Raw genomic sequence first — 6,302 nt, forward strand, 5'->3', positions numbered from 1 at the left:
GCGAGAAGGACCATGAAACACAGCAATGCCCCTCTCTGCCTGGAATCAAAGCAGCACTGCAGTCAACCGAAGAAGAGGCTGAAGCAGTGCACCTGATGACACAGAGGAGGCAATGGCCACAAAGACAAAGTATGAGCTCTAACACAGCATTCAATCGTTGGAATAATAACTCTCCTTTTCAAACAAACTACCCACCCATGAACCAAATGCAGTACCCACCCTTTAATACAATGAATTTTCCACTTATGCAGCAACCAAATCTTCCTTTTCCTGATCCTACTATATGGAATCCTTGGGCTCCCCAGCAACCGTATTTTAATCAATGGAATCCAAACTAGGCAGCCCAACAGATACCATTTCCTCAACAACAACAATCTCTTTCCTTACCATCTAATACTCCTCTGAATAACCAGGCAATGAGACCACAGCTGCCTGTGCAACCTAACCCCAATCCAAATAATAATAAAGCCCTGCAAGTTATTGACATTCAAAATCAGCCTGTCTCTCCCCTGCAATGTAATGATATTCATCTTCACTCAGGGAGAATTGTTGAACCCATTATAGATGATATTACTGACTCTGACAAAGAAGAAGCTAGAAAAGAGAAACCAGCTAACAATAATGCTGAAACAGCAGAATCAGCACCTAATAATAATGATCAAACAATAGATCCGCCATTCCCTGAACGGCTGGCTCTCACTAAAACACCTGAACAACCTACCTTTAACCTTTTAGGAGAGCTACAGAACTTATATGTTAAAATCCCATTATTGCAAGCATTAAGGGATGTTCCTATTTATGCTAGAACTATTAGACACATTTGTATAAAAAAGCCTGGAAGGAAGGCTAAGGATCCCCTCACAGTTCATGTGATGGGGGAATTAACTGCTTTAATGACCGAAAAAGATTATCCTGTGAAGTATGGTGACCCTGGTCACCCTACAGTAACAGTCCAGGTCGGAAAAACCTTTATCTCTAAAGTCCTAGTAGATTTAGGAGCTGCAATAAATATCATGACACTCGAAACAGCACAATTGCTCCAGTTAAAAAACTTTATCAGGGAAACTCCAACTATCTTAGAGTTGGCTGACTATTCTACGATTAAACCTGAAGGGGTCATTGAAGACCTTATAATCTCTGTAGAATCCTGAAATTACCCGGTTGACTTTGTGGTGTTACAAACTAAAACAAAGTTGGGGGGTCATCCGTTGATTCTTGGGAGACCTTGGTTGGCTACAGCAGATGCTTTCATCAGCTGTAGATCTGGATCAATGACCATCTCTAATGGACAGGAAACCAAACAGCTTACCCTCTATCCTCATGCTACACCCATGATTAATAATGACAATTCTGTATGGGTAGACTATGAGGATGAGGAGACCCAACCTATATTAACTATTGGACAAGCTTTGACTTTTAAGGACTCCACCGAAGATGAATTAATCAGCAGCTTTATTTCTGAACCCTCTTCGGTCAGCCCTGAAACATATAATCACTTCACTACAATCTTAGAATCTGAATCCCAGCAGAACATGAAAGATGAAAACTTATTTCAGACAGCAGTAGGCAGCCCTTCCAAAAGTACAACAATTGAAATTGAACCTGGCAAAACATTAAATATAAATCCTGATTTGACTGACAATGAAAAACAAAAATTAATAAAGTTACTCCAAGAAAATAAAGAGGCATTTGCATGGGACTACACAGACATGAAAGGGATCTTCCCTGAACTATGCACTCACCGTATTTATATTAAGGAGGGATCCCGGCCAGTCTGCCAACCCCAGCGCAGAATGAACCCGAACCTTAGAGAAATTGTCAAGGAGGAACTTCAAAAACTCTTGAATGCAGGATTTATATACCCCATATCTGATAGTGAGTGGGTTTCCCCACTTGTAATTGTACCCAAGAAAAATGGGAAATGGAGAGTATGTGTGGATTACAGAGCATTGAATAAAGCCACCCAAAAAGACCATTTCCCTTTACCATTTATCGATCAGGTATTGGATAATTTAGCAGGTAAGAAATTCTTTTCATTCTTGGATGGGTTTAGTGGATATAATCAGATTAAGATTGCACCCCAGGACCAGGACAAAACCACATTTACTAGCCCATGGGGGACCTTTGCTTACAGAGTACTTCCATTTGGGCTGTGTAATGCTCCAGCAACATTTCAAAGAGCGGTAATAGGGATCTTTTCTGATATGTTAAATGATTCATTGGAAATATTTATGGATGAATTTACTCCCTATGGAGTGACCTTTGAGGATGCACTGCAAAATCTTGAAAATGTACTTAAGCGGTGTATAGAAGCACACCTTGCTTTAAGCACTGAAAAGTGCCATATGATGATGAATCAAGGTATTGTATTGGGTCACTTTGTTTCATTTTTAGGGATTCAAGTCGATCCAGCTAAAATACAGGTAATTCGGAACCTCCCTATCCCCAAAACACAAACTGATGTAAGAAGCTTTCTAGGACATGCCGAATATTATAGAAGATTCATTAAGGATTTTTCCAAAATAGCTTCTCCTCTATTTTTGTTGTTAATGAAAAATGTTGAATTTAAGTGGACTGATGATTGCGAAAATGCATTCAATAAACTTAAACATCAGTTGTCCGCAGCCCCAATTTTGAGAGGACCTGATTGGGCATTACCCTTTCATATCTCCTCTGATGCCTCAAACACGGCAATTGGAGCTGTCCTGGGTCAGGAAGAAAAAAGTCTCCCCTATGCCATCTATTTTATCAGCAAGAACATGACACCAGCTGAGCTAAATTACACAGTTATAGAGAAGGAATTTCTGGCAGTTATTTATGCTATCAACAAATTTAGACATTATATTACTAGCTACACTACCTTTGTGCATACTGATCACTTGGCCATTAAGCACTTAATGAATAAATCAGTTACAAATGCCCGAGTCACCAGATGGTTATTACTGTTGCAGGAATTTGACATCACAATTGTAGATAGGCCAGGTAAAGAAAATGTAGTTGCTGATTTCCTTTCTCATTTAAAAACTGATGAAAATGCTCCAGTAGATGATTCTTTTCCTGATGAGTATTTATTTGCAGTATCTGCTCACTCACCTTGGTATGCAGACATTGCCAATTATCTAGTTGCAGGAAAATTACCATCACACCTATCACACAGGGAAAGAAGAAAGATCATCCAGCAAAGTGCTAGGTACAGTTGGATAAGCGGGTGTCTGTTCCACACAGGAATAGATCAAGAAATCCGGAGATGCATTGGGGAAGACGAGATTTATGATATACTGAAAGCTTGTCACGATGGCCCTTGTGGAGGACATTTTGCAGATAAAAGAATAGCTCACAAGGTACTTAGAATGGGTTATTACTGGCCATCACTTTTTAAAGATGCTAGAAAATATGTGAAGGCTTGTGACAGCTGTCAAAGAATGGGCCAGCCCAACCATAGGGATGAAATGCCACTTAATCCCCAGGTAACTCTTGAACCTTTTGAGAAATGGGCATTAGATTTCATAGGTCCCATTAATCCTCCATCTAATCAAAGAGTCTATATTTTAGTATGCACGGATTACATGACTAAATGGGTAGAGGCCAAAGCACTCATTAAAGCTAATGAAGAAGCGGTACTAACATTCTTATTTGAAGAAATCTTTGTTAGATTTGGACTACCCAGAGAATTAGTCACTGATGGAGGACCTCCTTTCAATTCTCATGGCTTCAAAGATACGCTCCAAAAATATCATATCAAGCATAAAATGACCACACCATACCACCCCCAAGCAAATGGGCAGGTGGAAAGTACCAACAAGGTCATAGAAGCCATCTTAACAAAAACGATAAAGGAGAATAGAAGGGACTGGTTTCAGAGGTTGCCCGAGGCTCTATGGGCCTATAGAACCACTTGGAGGAATACAACAGGCTTTTCACCCTATGAATTAGTTTTTGGAAAGAATGTTATTTTTCCTGTAGAGTTTGAGATTAAAACCTTAAGAACTGCCTTAGCTGTTAACCTTGATTTAACTGATGCACAGACAGCCAGGTTGCAGCAGCTGCAGGAATTGGATGAGAAAAGACTGGATGTCGTCCATCAAACAACTATGATACAGCAACAAAGAAGCAGATGGCATGACAGAACCATCAAGCAAAAGCAGTTCCAGAAAGGTAACTGGGCTCTACTTTATGATTCACGTTTCGAGAATTTTCAAGGGAAGCTGAGAACAAGATGGTTAGGGTCGTACAAAGTGGATGTTGCTTTCCCAAATGGAACAATTAGACTTTTAACAATTGATGGAAGCAGAACACCACTGTTAGTGAATGGCTACCGACTTCGGTTATATCAGCGGCCGGTTTCCAAAGAGGATTTTAAAGCCACTTGCATGGCAATAAAACAGTATTCTTTTCCAGGGGAACTTGCTGTCCCTCAAAGCACTTGAGTTTCTATTATTTATGTAATTTTTTAGGTTAGATATTCTTTTTTTAAGAAACTAATAAATCCTGCCAAGGATTACGATATTTCGTTTCAGTATTTTGCAGATTTTGGCCCGGGAAGTAGCTGACAACAAAAGTCTCAAAGGAATTATTTTGCGGACTCGGAACTCCTGTGCTGCAACACCATTTCCATGTTGCTGCAACACTATTTCCCTGTTGCTGCAACACCACTCCCGTTGCTGCAACACCATTCCCTGTTACTGCAATATCATTTCCCGTTGCTGCAACACCATTCCCCATTGCTGCAACACCACTCCCGTTGCTGCAACACCATTCTCTGTTGCTGCAACACCATTCCTATTGCTCCAGCACAATTCCCGTTTTTACAAACGTCTCACATCATTTCCTGTTGCCACATCAGCAATTTTCCGTGGCTGCAACACCAATCCCGGTGCTACAACATCACTTCCCGATCACGGAATATCTTTCCCAGCAGATTACTTCATGTACGAAAACGCCAGTCTTACCACTTCAGCCCCAAGGAACAAATTTTGATAAAATATACCACTTCTTGTGATGATTACAGCACCCTACTATCACTTCCCGTCATTATCATTACAAATCACCGGTATTCCCATGCTTGTAGATCCGCGGTAATCATTATGATCCAGCACAAGACAAGACAAGACTTTTTGACGCAGCAATCAAAAAGGTAAAATACGAAGGTACGCATGATTATGTATGGACATTAAATGATAGATAATGCAGAGAAGTTGATAGGACTATCAAATCATTGTATTTCCAATCATATCGTTGACACGTAGCGGGGGGGATTACCAAAGCAACTCTCGTAATGACATACCACGCCAACTACCGCCACCCTTAACTCTCCCGGTAATATGTAAAAGCCACCCTATCACAGCATGTTACCATTTGCGACGTTCTACTCTGAACTGAAATTGGAAGCTCGGCTCTGAACTCTGAAAGTTACTGAAACAACAGCTATGGGAGGAACCCTCATTACACATGAGCCTGGCTCGACAACAGTCCTTGAACTCTTTCCGGAGATTTATCAAATTTTCTTGCAAGCGGGATGGATAGAGTACTTCAGGAGACTTCCGGACTTTGACGAGCAGCAAGTCCTTGAATTCGCATGCAATTTAATAGAAGGATTCTCTGTCGTCCAGGGAATTCAAGTTCCAGTCACGGAGGAAATCATAGCCGAAGTTACCGGGCTACCAGCTAATGGCACATGGTGGTTCAGCAGAAAGCACCTGATTCTTAATGCGCAGCAGGATTTTCTCCGACCAGGCGAGCAGGTAGAGCCCAAAGGCAGAGGCGTAGCACTTCGGTCGTTACCTCAACCGTGGCCGAAAGTCGCTGAATTTGTCAAGCAATATCTGACGTGCGAAGGCCGCTACCAGGTAATTTACCAGCACGACTTTGTCCTGTTAAATCATTTGAGAAATGGTCAGTTAATAAACATGCCATATTATCTATTGGGTTGTCTCCAAAATATGTCACGTTATGCTGTGAAAGCGAAGCATCCACTAGTTTCCTTAAAACACCACCGCTTAGCCCAATTGCTGATTAATAGAGCCTTCGCTCTAAATAACCCTCCACCCCCCATTAATCCCCATCAGGAAGCACAAATTCCACAGCCGGAACATGAAATTCCTCACTAAGAAGAGGAAATTCTTCACCAAGCTGAGGACATACCTTAGCATGATGAAGAACTTCCTCAGCAAACGGAGGATATGCCTGAACAAATCCCTTTGGAAAACCCTCAGCAAGCAGAGCACATTCCTGAACAAATCCAGCAAACATCCCCGCAAGTCGCTGAGAATGCCACAAGAACAACCCCATCTCCCAAAGGAATA

This window comes from Pinus tabuliformis, chromosome 6, assembly GCF_031772625.1.
Source record: "Pinus tabuliformis cultivar Carrire ecotype Pingquan chromosome 6, CPIR1, whole genome shotgun sequence".
NCBI classification, from domain to species: domain Eukaryota; kingdom Viridiplantae; phylum Streptophyta; class Pinopsida; order Pinales; family Pinaceae; genus Pinus; species Pinus tabuliformis.